Genomic DNA, 14392 nt, shown 5'->3' with positions numbered 1-14392 from the left:
TTTCCTGCCCTCGCTCCCTGCAGCAACTCCTCACCCCAGCCGCCAGAAGCACCCTCTTAAAAACGAAATCAGATTATTCCACTCCTCCGCTCAGAGCCTCCAATGATTCCAACTCACTCCGAAGAAAATCCTTTAGGACCCTGCTAGGTCTGGCACCCACTGACCCCTCCACCTCCTTCCCACCAGCACGCTCCCCTCTCTTGCTCTGCTCCAGCCACAAGGACCTGCCCTCTGCTCCTCCAACATGCCAGACACGCTCCCACCTCCGGACCTCAGCTCTGGCTATTTCCTCTGCCACAGACCCTTCTCTGGATATCCCCATATGGCTCACGCCCTCACCTCCTTTGGATCACCATTCAAATGTCACCACCTTAGAGAGGCCTTCTCTGACCCTGCCATCATGCACTGTGCCCATCTCCTGCTCTGTTTCTCTCCATAGCACTTATCAGCACCTGACACACATCTTTATTGTTTCTCTATTTACTGTCTGCCTCTCCTCACTCAGAGGGAGGTCCATGAGGCCAGGGACTGCCTGTTTTGTTCACTGCTGTATCCTCAGTGCCTGGAATACTGCCTGCACAGAACAGGCCCTTAATAAATATTTGTCAAGTGAATGAATGAAAAAGTAAATGAATTTTTAAAACAACAACAAACAAGTAACTGCTATTTCCCCTCCTGTTCCTACTGTCAATGACCTGATCCAGGGCCCTGACTGGACCCAGTGTGAGGCTGCCCCATGAGCACTCCCGAGAGTTACACTTCAGAAAGACTCCAGGATTAAGGACTAGGGCTCTTGAGTACTACTCTGGAATCAACAGGCCTGGGTTCACATCTTGGTTCTCCCACTGTCTAGCCCTGTAACCTGGGGCAAATCACATCACCTCTCTGATGCTCAATTTTTTCATCTCTAAAATTATGTTAATGATGTCTAAGTTATAGGGTTACTGCAAGAACTACAAAAGGGCCATGTGAAGGGTGCAGCATTATACCTGGTACCAACTAAGCACTCAATACACAGAAATTGCTCTTCTTCTGCTTTCTTCTACCAATACCCAATGGCCTGAGGTATCTGGGCAGTGGGAAGGTTTGCCAGGAGTATACCTGGCTTCAGGAAAAGGGGCCTGGATTTGAGTCTAAGCAGCTGCCATCTTGCTACATGACTTTGAACAAGTCACTAGTCCTCTCTGGGCTTCCACAACTCCATCTGAGCGATGGGAGTAGGAGGTGTTGCAGGAGCTGGTCTCCATAGTCCTTGCAGCTTCCTCCTCAAGTCCTTCTGGAGAAACACACTGGAAGTCTGGGCTGATGGAAGCCCCTGGGCTGAGCCGGCTCAGCATGTGCTGCCCTCTCCACCTTCACTGGCTCTGTGGGGGCAATGGGTGCAGTGCTCCATGGTCTCCAAGGAAAGAGGCCCCAGCACCCACTTGGGCAGTGAGCCCCTCCTTCAGCCCTGCAACTCACCCCCCTCCTCCCATCCCTCGGCTTTATGACCTGTTTTATGAGCCTGGCCTGGCGGCTTCCACGTTGCCATGGGAACCAGCCTGGTGCAGGCTCCTGGCAGCGCGATCTGAGATTGGCAATTTCAAGTCAGAAACCAATCCTGAGGAAGGGGTGGGGGGGCTTCCAAGGGTTGGGGTCTATGGGACCCCAAGGATGCATGGTGCCTGCCTGCCCCTCTGCTCTGTGCCAGTTCCATGTGCCACAAAGCTCAGGGACTTCACACCTGGGAGATTGTGGGGCTGTTGGAGCCCTGGAGGGGTCTGGAGCTGGCTGGGAAATGAGAAGGGGCACCGAGCAGGGTCATGGAAAGCTAACAGAGCTTGAGGGGTGGACACACATGCCCAGATACAAGGACAACCCAAATGTCCTTACAATGGTATATGTGGACACACAGAGACTTACAGACACACACAAAGAAACAGACACACACACAGCAGTCACAGGGAAAGACACACATATGCCGAAATCCAGAGGGATACTCAGGTGCCCATACACACAGACACCCAGAGACACATGCAGATACACACAGACACAAGGGATATATAGACATACACACCGCGACAGCTATGTGAGCCAGGCACACTAAACAACCTCTCCAAGACTCAGTCTGGTAAATTGTCAAATGGGTACCATAATCCCCAGCTTAGGAGGATAGGGGAGGAGTAATGGTTGGGATGCCTACAAGTGCTTAGACACCTTTTTTCATCCACAATATGGACCGAGCTTCTGCTATGTGCCAGGTATCTCCTCTGAGCTGCAAGAGAGCTAACAAGGACCAGCTTAGGAAACTCACAGGTGAGTCAGGAAGAGAGTAAACAAATGCATAAGCAAAACAATTTTAAATTGTGAGACTTGCCATGGGGCAATAAAAATAGGAGTGACTTGGGATTGAAATGAGTTAGGGTAGTCAGGGAAGGCTTCTCTGAGGAGGCAATATTAGTCTGAGATGGATGTGATGGAGCTGGTCATGCAACAGTGTAGAGAAGACAAGTTCAGTCAGCAGAAACATCAAACACAAAGTCCCTGAGGTCCAAAGGCAGGGCTCCATGGGTCCAAGAGCACCAAAGAGGCCAGGGCGGCTGCAGCAGAGGAAGTGGGGCAGGCAATGAGTCTGAGCGAAACTGGAGGCCAGGTCAGGCAGGGCCTTGAAGGCTGAGTTACGGACTGTGATTTTCCTTATGTACGAAGCGGGACCCACTGAAGGGTTTCCATCGGGCAGTGGCCTGGTCAGAACTGCATTTTAATAGGCTATTTGGGCTGCTGGGAGGAGACAGCCTGGATGAGGCAAGACTGAATGTGGGGAGACTAAGGCGAGGCTGTGGCAGCATCCAAGGGAGGGAGGACCACAGGCTGGACCAGTAATGGCAACGGCAGGAGAGGTGGCCCATGAACTCACACGTTCAGCGCATTTTCACTGGGTTTCTACATTGTGGCAGGCACTGGAGACACAGCAGCAGACAGAGCAGAAATGCCTGCCCTCTTGGAGTGTAGGATCTAGAGGGAAGAGAAAGGTTAATCAGTAAATAATTTTAACAGAATACAGCAGAATACATGATGGTGGTGCTGAGCGCTGTGAAGAAAAACAAAGCAGGGAAGGGAGAGCGTGGGGAGGCCAGGGAGGGATGAGTCAGTCTGTAGTTTTAAACCTGAGTTTTGGGAAAAGTTTCACCGAAAAGGTGACATTTGAGCAAAGATCAAGTTACAGGAGTGAAACTGGGGGTCGGTGGGAGCAAGGAATTCCAGTCAGAAGGGTCGGCAAATGCAAAGACCCTGAGGCAGGATCATCCCAGTGGGTTTGAGGAAAGCAGAAGGTCCATGTGACTGTGGTGAAGTCAGATGCGGGATGCAGGCAGATCACTGCAGGGAGGAGAGGAAGGAGAGAGAGAAGAAAGAGAGGGCGGGGCTGAGTGTTTGGGACAGATCACAGGACCTGGATGCCTACACTGGGGAGGGTGAGAGCTCCAGGTCAGCCTGGGGCAAGGAAGCAGAATCTCCACCATTCACCCCTAAACCTTCATCAGCCAAAAGGTAAAAAAGTAGGGGGATGAGGGAAAAGACGTTCCCATGAAAGGAAATTAGTCAGAGGGTACCCTCATCCAGGACAGATTCCTGACCAGGTCAGAACAAATTTCTCCTGGTAGCTCTGTCAGAGCTCCTGCTGCCCTCAAGATGCAAAGAGAGAGGTGGTGGCAGCCACAACCTCAGAATCAGGCTGACTTTGGGTGGAGCCTAGAACAAGTCACCCCTGCCCCCTGCCCATTTGCTGCTGGCCTGACCCTACCTCCCTGGGATATCAAGATGGAGTAGGGACATGTACAGATAGGACCTGTCCCAGGACATCAAAGGATGCTGGTCATCCACATTCAGGAAACTGAACAGGTATCTTAAGGTGGACTGGGGCTGGGGGTCTGAGGGGGCCTCAGAAGGCACAGAAAGGGGGTAACTGGTCTTGGGGCTCCTAACCCTGCCCAGAGACACCCCAGCCTTGACATAGTGCAGCAGGGGGTTCCTGGGGTGAACCCGCTAAGCTGCAGGTGAGCAGAATGGATTTCCTGTGCAGCAGGAGGTTAATCTGGGTGCTGCTCCCAAGGCTCTCTAGGGCCTAGATGCCCTGGGTTGGATTTCAGGCTTGTTAGAGGCTTGACACAAACACCTCTCTGGTTTCGAGCTCTCGGCTGCCCAGCCCTGCTTGAGGGGAGCAGGGAGGCTCGAGGGGGACTCACAGTGCCATGGTCCACCCCTCAAGTCAGCCCCAAGCGGGCCCCACTTCAAGGCAGCTGGCTGAGAAGCCCTCCCTCCTTGAGCCTCATCCTTGTCTGTCCAGAGGGGACCATGAGCCTCATTCACCTGCCTCCCAGAGCTGGAGTGAGGTGAATTAAAGGATGAAAGTGAAAGAGCCTGAATCATTAGAGAGTCAGGGAGCCTCTGTGTGCCCGGGGATCTGTGGTGAGTGAGGAAAAGAGATCTGTGTCTGCCGCTTCCAAACCCCCTGCTTCTGCCCTTCCCTGAGGCCTCTCCCCCAGCAGTCCAGGGATTCTGTTCTGTAAAACACAAAGGATCAAGCAATTTCACTTCTGGGTATAAATCCAAAAGAACTGAAAGCAGGGACTTGAACAGATACTTGTACACAATGTTCACAGCAAAATTATTCAAGACAGCCAAGAGGTGGAAGCCACCCAAGTGTCCATTGACAGATAAATAGGTAAACAATATGTGGTCTATACATACAATGGAATACTATTTAGCCTTAAAAAGGAAGGAAGCTCTGACACTTGCTACAATGTAGATGAACCTTAAAGGCATTATGCTGAGTGAATTAAGCCAGTCACAAAAAGACAAACACTCTTTGATTCCACTTACATAAGGTATCCGGAGTACTCGGGTCCCTAGTGACAGAAAGTAGAACATTGGTTGCCAGGGCAGGGGGTGGGGAGTACGCAGAGGTATTGTTAACAGGCACCTAGTTTCGGGTTTTCAAGACGAAAAGTGGACTTGGATGGCTGTGGTGGCTGCACAACTCATGAATACACTTGATGCCACTGAACTGAACACTTAAAATGGTAAATTTTTTGTTATATACATATTTTGCCACTATAAAAAAATTGCATGTACATCACACACACACACACAGCAGCACCACCACCCCACGCTCCCAGATCAAGCCTCTGCTCAATATCTCTCCGTAATTCCCATCACACATCCCACAGCAACCCCGCCCCCCATGCTCTGTACCCCCAACCTCTCTGCCCAGCCTCCTACGCCTCCCGTGGTTCATCCACTCTGGCCCAACTGAACTTGTTCTTTTTCCAACCCACTAATTTCCAGCCTTAGGGCCTTGGCACCCTCTGTCCCTTCTGCCAGGAAGGCTCTGCCCCAGAAATCTACAAGGCCTGTCCCTCCTCACCCTCCAGATCCCATATGTCACCCCCTTAGAAGTACCCCCCAACCACCTGAACTAACAGCCCCCCAGTCCCACTCCTTTCATTCTTCATCCCTTTATCTGAATCTATGTCTCTTTACAGTGTCCATCACCACATGAAATCACACTTTGTACTTATCTGCTTTCTACTTGATTAGAATGTCAAGACCAGAGGGCAGGAATCTCATGGGAGTAGCCCTAGAACAATACCTGACACATAGTAGTAGGTGCTCAATAAACAATTGTTGCATGAGTGGAGGATGATCCCACAGACGTACAATATTTGTTTACACTTTTTTATGTCGGTGCAGGTATAAACATGCAGGAAAGGCCTGGCAGCATGCCCACAGGCCGACAGCAGTGACTCAAGAAGGAGAGCGGGCAGCAGGGGCTGCGGGCCGTGCTTGGCAAAGGACTTTTCATGGTTTACTCAGTGCTCCCAGGTATTGCCTGAGACTTACAGTGGAGCCTGTGGTCACATGGTTCAGTTCAGTTCAGTCGCTCAGTCGTGTCCAACTCTTTGCGACCCCATGAACTGCAGCACGCCAGGCCTCCCTGTCCATCACCAACTTCCGGAGTTCACCCAAACTCATGTCCCTTGAGTCGGTGATGCCATCCAGCCATCTCATCCTCGGTCGTCCCCTTCTTCTCCTGCCCCCAATCCCTCCCAGCATCAGAGCCTTTTCCAATGAGTCAACTCTTCGCATGAGGTGGCCAAAGTACTGGACTTTCAGCTTTAGCATCAGTCCTTCCAAAGAACACCCAGGACTGATCTCTTTTAGAATGGACTGGTTGAATCTCCTTGCAGTCCAAGGGACTCTCAAGAGTCTTCTCCAACACCACAGTTCAAAAGCATCAATTCTTCAGCACTCAGCTTTCTTCACAGTCCAACTCTCACATCCATACATGACCATTGGAAAAACCATAGCCTTGACTAGATGGACCTTAGTTGGCAAAGTAATATCTCTGCTTTTGAATATGCTATCTAGATTGGTCATAACTTTCCTTCCAAGGAGTAAGTGTCTTTTAATTTCATGGCTGAAATCACCATCTGCAATGATCTTGGAGCCCCCAAAAATAAAGTCTGACACTGTTTCCACTGTTTCCCCATCTAATTCCCATGAAGTGATGGGACCAGATGCCATGATCTTAGTTTTCTGAATGTTGAGCTTTAAGCCAACTTTTTCACTCTCCTCTTTCACTTTCATCAAGAGGCTTTTAGTTCTTCTTCACTTTCTTCCATAAGGGTGGTGTCACCTACATATCTGAGGTTATTGATATTTCTCCTGGCAATCTTGATTCCAACTTGTGCTTCTTCCAGACCAGTGTTTCTCATGATGCACTCTGCATAGAAGTTAAATAAGCAGGGTGACAATATACAGCCTTGACGTACTCCTTTTCCTATTTGGAACCAGTCTGTTGTTCCATGTCCAGTTCTAACTGTTGCTTCCTGACCTGCATATAGGTTTCTCAAGAGGCAGGTCAGGTGGTCTGGGATTCCCATCTCTTTCAGAATTTTCCACAGTTTATTGTGATCCACACAGTCAAAGGCTTTGGCATAGTCAATAAAGCAGAAATAGATGTCTTTCTGGAACTCTCTTGCTTTTTCGATGATCCAGCGGATGTTGGCAATTTGATCTCTGGTTCCTCTGCCTTTTCTAAAACCAGCTTGAACATCTGGAAGTTCATGGTTCACGTATTGCTGAAGCCTGGCTTGGAGAATTTTGAGCATTACTTTACTAGCATGTGAGATGAGTGCAATTGTGCGGTAGTCTGAGCATTCTCTGGCATTGCCTTTCTTGGTCACATGGTACCTCTGTAATAATTTTTAAAGAGCTCTGAGATAGCAATCTCTGTCCCACGTAGTAAGTATCCATGTGTGATATTCACACCTCACCTCCTATCACCCTCATTTCATAGTGAATCTCATTCTCTACCCCCAGAGGGTCCTTGTGCTCCTGCCACACACCAGGCACCATTCTGGGCTCAGAGGCACAGTCCCATCTTCATGGAGCTTTAGTGGGTGGCAAGCAATAAACACATAGATAAAGCGTGTCTCTGGGACAAGGATGCTATGGGTGATGCAGAGTGGTGCCAGCTGAGTGTAGGAGGGCAAGGAAGGCAGTGGAGAGGGGTTGCAGGTGAAAGAAAGAGATCAGGCAAGCCCTCGCTGGAAAGGTGACATTGGAGCAAAGGCCTGAAGGGGCCAAGGAGGGAACCATGTGGATCCGTGCAGGCAAAGGCGCAGGAGCAGAAGCACCCCAGTTCCCTGCATGCTGGAGCACTCGCCAGGAGGCACCGGGGCTGGGCAGGCTCCAGGGGAGGGAGGCTCAGAAAGGTGGAGTCCCTTGCCTCACAAGGAGGAGAGCAGCTTGTCTGACTGCACAGTTAGGGCTCTGAACTGCCAGAGGCCTGACACAAGCCCTAGGGCATGAAACCTCACGGGTTGAGCAGGTCTTAGGTGCCAGGCGCTGCACTGGATGTGCTGGGGAATCACACTGGTAAAGCCCCTTCTCCTGGTGCCGCTGCTCCCATGGAGGGTTGAGAGGAGCCTGTGAGAGGTCAGCAGAGAGTCAGGCCAGTTTCTACAGAATCTTGTGATTGTCATTTCCATTTCTGTGTGTGCTGAGGTGGGCACGTGTGCACACAGCATTCATGTGCCTACATCCATCTGCCTGAGCCCACATGCTCTGGCTGAGCAGGGGTCTCGAGTTAGATGGCAGTGTGCTTAGCCCTCTGTGTCCGGGTGAGTGTGATGCCGTGGGCATCCTTGTGTGGCTCTTGTGTTCGTGCATCCTGGAAGGGCTCCAGGTCCATTAGGGGGCACGTACCTGTGCTGCAGTGGTTCTGTCTCTGGAACATGGCTCCCTGGGTTGGAATATATATTCTGCCACTTACCACTTTGCCAAGGTACAACCTTGGCAAATCGCCTAACCCCTCTCCACTTCACTTTCCCTGTCAGTAAAATGGAGACATTAATAAGACATACCCCATAAGGTGGCTGCGAGGATCAAATAAATTAATACATGTGGAATACTTGGAACAGCACCTGGCGGATGCTGAGAGCAATGTGTGAGCTGTTATTACATCAGTGCTCTGTCTGCAGGCGTGCCTCCCAGTGCAGGCCCTGTCTGTGTGTCCGTCTGCGGTCACAGCCTCAGTCTCCTCCCTGTGTTCACAGTACTTACTCTTCTCTCTGGCCAACGAGAGTGAATGTGGGGGCCGGGGGAAGGACTGGCAGGAGGGGGCTCCCGCCATGGCCTGGCCAGCTGGACTTTTCACAGCCCAGTGGCTCTCTTCCTCTGAGCGGCCAAGCAGCTAGATGGGCGAGCAAAGGAGGGGCTCCTCTCCTGGGTTGCCCTGGGCCTGTGCTGGAGCCAACTCTAGTCCTGACCACAGGGCCTGGGCTTATATACTTGATGCCCCTCGGGATTGGGGGATCTCAGAGGATAGAGTCATGTCTGAGCCACCTCTGTGTCCCCACATCACAGGATTCACTCTTAGTGACAGCTGACACTTAGAGCTGGCTGAGTGTCAGGCCCTATACTCACACATGGCCTAATTCTCCTCACATCAGTGTATTGAGATAGGTCTTTCCATTATTCCTGCTTTACAGATGGGGAAGTCTAGGCACAAAGAGATGAAGCGCTATTAAAGTTACACAAACCAAGCTGTCTGGCTTCAGAAACTGCAATCTTTTATCACGTCTCTTTTCCTGAGTTGGGCTTCCCAGGTGGCTCAATGGTGAAGAATCCACCTGTCAGTGCAGGAGACACAGGGGACACGAGTTTGATCCCTGGGTCAGGAAGATCCCCTGGAGGAGACAGTGGCAATCCACTCCAGTATTCTTGCCTTGAGAATCCCATGGACAGAGGAGCCTGGCAGGATACAATCCATAGAGTTGCAAAAAGCTGGACATGACTGAGCGCACAGGCTTTTTACTGAGTTGCTGCTGCTAAGTCACTTTAGTCGTGTCCGACTCTGTGTGATCCCACGCACGGCAGCCCACCAGGCTCCCCTGTCCCTGGGATTCTCCAGGCAAGAACACTGGAGTGGGTTTCCATTTCCATCTCCAATGCATGAAAGCGAAAAGTGAAAGAGAAGTCGCTCAGTCGTGCCCGACCCTTAGCGACCCCATGGACTGCAGCCTACCAGGCTCCTCCGTCCATGGGATTTTTACTGAGTTACATATATTGAATTAAATTTACTAAATAAGCATATATTAAATGAATAAATCAATGAACTAAAAACAAAAGAATAAAGTCTGGGGTGGAAAGAAGTGGCTGAGAAAAAGGTGGATAGTGATTCTGGCAGAGGAGGGGACCAGCTTGGCACCCTGCTGCGAAACCCTGGGGAGGGGAGGGGAAGGTAGATGGGGCCAGATGGTGGGGGTCTGGAGCAGAGGGGCTTGAATCTGAGCTGGCTCCACTATTCAGAGACCTGGCCACAGTGAAGTGCCATGGGGACAGGCCACCTGGATCCTTCTTTGTGGATAAATTGGTGAGCTGAATCCAGGCCTCTGGGAGACCTCATGGCTGAAAAGGTGGAATAACAACAGAGTTGGTTAGAACAAAAGTCCTGCTGTCAATCTGGGGCTGGAACCCTGGTGCCCTTGCTTGCTGGCCAGGGGACCTTGGAACAAGTCACCTACCTGTTAGTTAGCTTTAATTTTCTCATCTCAACCAACCTGTTAAATAGATAAAAGGCATTAACACAATGCCTGACACAATGAATACACTCAATAAACGATCATTTACTATCAGGCAATAACTTTAAAATAACTATAATAACCTGCTTAAAGGATCTAGTGGAAAAGGTAAACAATACGTATAAACAGATGGGGAATTTAGGAAGAGAATATACTTTTTAAAAAGGAGTTTTCTTTTCTAGCAAGCTAGAATCATGCTAGAAAACAAAACTATGATATCAGAGATGAAGAATCCTTTTGATGAGATTGTCAGCAGACTACACCCAGGAAAGAAAAATGGATAAGGGGTCAAGAGAAATTCTCCAAACTGAAAATAAAAATTCATAGTGCAGTTTTCCTAGATTTGTTTAAGATAGTGCAGCTCAGAGGCAGGGCCCCCACACGATGCTCAGTGTTATCATTTCTTCAGTCATTTAACAAATACGTTGTTGTTGTTCAGTTGCTAAATCGTGTCTGACCCATTGTAATCCCATGGATTGTAGCCCACCAGACTTCTCTGTCCTCTACTATCTCCTACACTTTGCTAGAATTCATATCCATTGAGTTGATGATGCTATCTACTGAGCTCCTAATATGCATCAGATAGTATTTTCTGTCTGGGATCTCAGTAGTGATCAAGAGGACAAAGGTCCCTGCAATGATGGAACTCACACCTAAGGAGAGAGTCAGATTAATAAATAAGTAAAACATACAGTCTGTTACACGGTATATGTCCTGTGTATAAAAACATGGGAAGGTTCAGAAATTGTAGAGGGAGATGCAATTTTAGATAGGGTGGTCAGGGAAGCCTTAATAAGAAGACAACATTTGAGCGGAGGTCTAAAGGAGATAATGGAGGGAATCATGTGATTATCTGAAATAGCATTCCAGGCAGAACGGATGGCTGGTGGAAAGGTCCTGGGGCATGAATGCTTACAGTAATTTAGTGGGAAAGCCAGAAGGCTGGGGTGGCCAGAGTGCATAATTGGGAATGATGAGAAATAAGGTGAGAAAGGGAGTGGGCAGTGGGGGCTACCTGTAGGGGAGCAGATGAGAGTGTTGGGATTTTTACTTCAACTCTGAGAAAGATGGGACCCGCTGGAGGATTTTGATTGGAAGAGCGGCAGGATCCTTCTATGTGGAACAGATTGGAGAGGGCCAGGGGAAAGCAGGGAGGCCAGTGGGAGGTCTCTAGTAACTATCCAGGCGCGATTATAACACCAGGAATGAAGGCTATGGCAGAAGAGACAATGGCAGGCTTCAGATGTGGGGTGCTGGGCCGATGTCAGGAGAGTCATAGTTGGTATTGTTGCTGATATTAGGGCCCCTCACAAGCCTTCTCTGGGCATTCTCCCCCTGCCCCCAGACAGGCAGGAGCAAAGGAATCCACCTGGTCCCTTCTGCAGGAGAACCTCATTGATCTTGCTGGGTGGCCAATAGTCAAGAGCGATCCCCCAGTGGGGCTCCTAGCCTTCCAGGCAGCCCCAGGCTGGAGGCAGGCTCAGGTCTACTCCTCACAGCCTCAGCTCCACAGCTTCAGGGCTGAGTTGTTTCCTCAGAATAGGCAAAGGTCAACTGCAGATTCATCTGAAGAGGCTGGCCCCGCAGTGCCAGGAGGCCCCTTTAGCCCCCTAAACCCTCGTGGAAAGAGGAAAGGGACCACCACTTCAAGACACTCTGATATGCTCAGTTCCCGGGCCCCTCCCCCTCCTTCTCCGTAGCACCGCTCAGTCCAGCCTCTGCCCCCACCTGGCTGGCTGTCCGGGGCCGCTTCCTGGCACCTCTGTATTTATTGCACCCTCTTCCATCCACCCCACTAAAGGCAGGAGAGAGGCCTTTGGTCAACAGCATGGAATTCTCTTTCCACTTCTCTATGCTCAGCAAACTCCCATTGGTTCATTAATGCCCTCTTTTCCAGAAGGTCTGCCTCGACTACCCCCAGGCCAGGTTTTCCTCTGGCTCTCACAGCACCTTTGATCACTCCTCCTTATCCCATTCATACTGTGTTACAAGAACTAGACAAATAGGCAGGCATACCGCTGCCCACTGTCCACGGCAGACACCACTGAACCATCAGGGCTCTCTTCCCCACAGAGCATGAATTTGGCCTCAGGATCACAGCATTCTAGGATTAACAGTGCTAGAAGAAGGTGAATGGATAGGTTAAAACCTTTTATTTCATCTCCAATTGTTAATTATATGCACCACATACACACACACACATTCACACACCAGCACCTTTAGGCAATTGCTTCCTGGAGGGTAAGGTAAGTGTCCTATTCATCTCCCTCTCTTCTCTCTAGGACACCACTGAGGCCTGGTACTGAGAAGGTATCTGCAAAGGCTCATTCTACACCAGCCCTAACCATGCCCTGGGATGTCTAAGAGGAACATCACAGGCAAACTGACCCTCTCCATACATTCCAGTTGAGACAACTAAAGTCCAGAGAGAAAGCATCCACCCATAGCCACCCAGAAAGAACTAGAACTCCAATCACTTCCACCTCCACCTCTCCTGTGGAGCTGACATTCTTCGCATTACACTGAGCTCCCTGGAATTTTCTTTCTTCCAAATTCCAGTTAACATTTGTGTCTAATCTGTTTGATGTTGGGCTCCCTCAGAGGAAACTCACAAACCATGTGGGGAAATTTTGGGGAACCGAAACCTTTACCCTTTCTCAATTTTCTTCCTAACTCTGTCTACAATAACTGTTAATTTCCATCTCTTGTTGAAAGCCAAGGTCTATACCGTAGGGGTTAGTCTCAACAGGTCGCAGGGATGACCCATGTCTGATGGTAAAAGCATTCCGGGGACAATATGTCTTGGAAATGCTATGTGAGATCTTCCCTTTTGTGCAGCGTCATATTACATATTAGCATATATGTAAAATAATCTAACTCAAGCAAAAAAAATAAAAAAAGATGTCAAACTTGCTTAATCTTGTTCTTCAAACTTATTTAACCACACAACATTTTTTTTTTTTAAGTTCCTGTTTGCATCTCTCTTGGTTACAATTCTTTGAGTTGCATCAGAAACCTCAACTGAGTTTGTTTCTACAAGGGGAGTATGTTGGCTTTGGTGACTGGAAAGTCTAGAAGTAAAGGGCCTCAGGTATAATTAAATCAAGATTTCAGCACCATTTCTTGGGAATTCCCTTCCAAAGGAAGATCCCTTTGGATCGCTTTTCCCTCCCCTGTGCGTTTGCCAGCTTCATCTTCAGTTTGGCTTGTCTCATAGCAACAAAATGGCTGCAGCAGTTCTGGGTATCACATCTGAGTACCCCACAACACAGAGGAGGAGCCTTCCCTTCTCCTCATTATGGACTGGATGTCTTTATCCTAATTTGGCCAAGTGTTCATCCCCGAGCCAATCACCAGGCAAGAGGAATGGGAATCAGCCAATGAGAGGCCTCCCTAGGGATGAAATCATAATGTCTTCAACAAAGCCCATGGCAATGTCCCCTCCCTGTTAATAATCATCCCATCCACCCATACTCTATTTTTCCCTGTAAAGAAAAATTTGCTTTTTCCTATGGAGCTCGTGATCCACTGATCTCAAGGAGGGTAGATCCGTACCTGAGCCCTGAGAGTGAATTCTGATTGTTCCAAAGGACACATAACCTTATTCTTCTTCACCAGCAATTGATTCTAGAATGGCTGTATGACTTAGTTCTGGCTCATGAGATGCAAGCAAAAATCTGCTAGATGGGGCTGCTAGGAAAGCTTTTGCCTTTTTGATGTGAGGAACAGACCTGGCTGGCACGTCCCTTTGCCCCATTACCATTCGTTTTTCTTCAAACTGAGAATGAGGATTTGATACTTGGAGGTGTGGCATGGGACCATGAAGCAAGAATTGCAAAAACAAATGCCACTATACCAGAGATAGCAGAACAGAAAGATTGTGCCTGAGGCCTACACAGCATCATTGCACAGTTGCACATACCCTGGGCTGCTATCTTAAGTAAAAAAATAGAAATTCATATTTGTTTAAGCCAAAGGCATTCCTAACTGACACAAAGCCAAGTCACTTTTTGCAAACTAGGACTTGTGAGAGCATAAAGACACAGCCTTGGAGACATAGCTCAAGTTTCACTGAATCCCAGATACTTTCTTAAACACATTTTTCTCGAGGGATATTTGTGAGAAAGCAGCCTTCCACTCTAGCAGAAAGTTGAGTGTCAGGAGCCACTCAAACAGTAGGCTGTAGAAGGGGGCCACTGTTTTATATACTGCCATTACAGGGTATTCCAAGGTTGCTTTAGGGCTTCCTTCAGAGGGTTTCAGTT

The 14392-nt window shown here is 49.2% G+C and overlaps 1 long non-coding RNA gene across 1 annotated transcript in view; it reads right to left on the bottom strand.

The window, feature by feature from the left end:
- Positions 1–2322: 2322 nt before the first annotated feature.
- Positions 2323–14392, bottom strand: part of LOC121816178 (uncharacterized) — a 45526-nt gene continuing 33456 nt past the window's right edge. Inside the window, exon 7 of the long non-coding RNA XR_006055637.2 lies at positions 2323–2994. This is a non-coding gene — a long non-coding RNA (uncharacterized LOC121816178). The remainder of the gene's footprint in view (positions 2995–14392) is intronic.

The sequence above is a fragment of the Ovis aries genome, chromosome 13 (genome assembly GCF_016772045.2).
Source record: "Ovis aries strain OAR_USU_Benz2616 breed Rambouillet chromosome 13, ARS-UI_Ramb_v3.0, whole genome shotgun sequence".
In the NCBI taxonomy this organism is placed as follows: domain Eukaryota; kingdom Metazoa; phylum Chordata; class Mammalia; order Artiodactyla; family Bovidae; genus Ovis; species Ovis aries.
The sequence above is the reverse complement of the archived record's forward strand: the minus strand, read 5'-3'. Positions and strand labels throughout refer to the sequence as shown.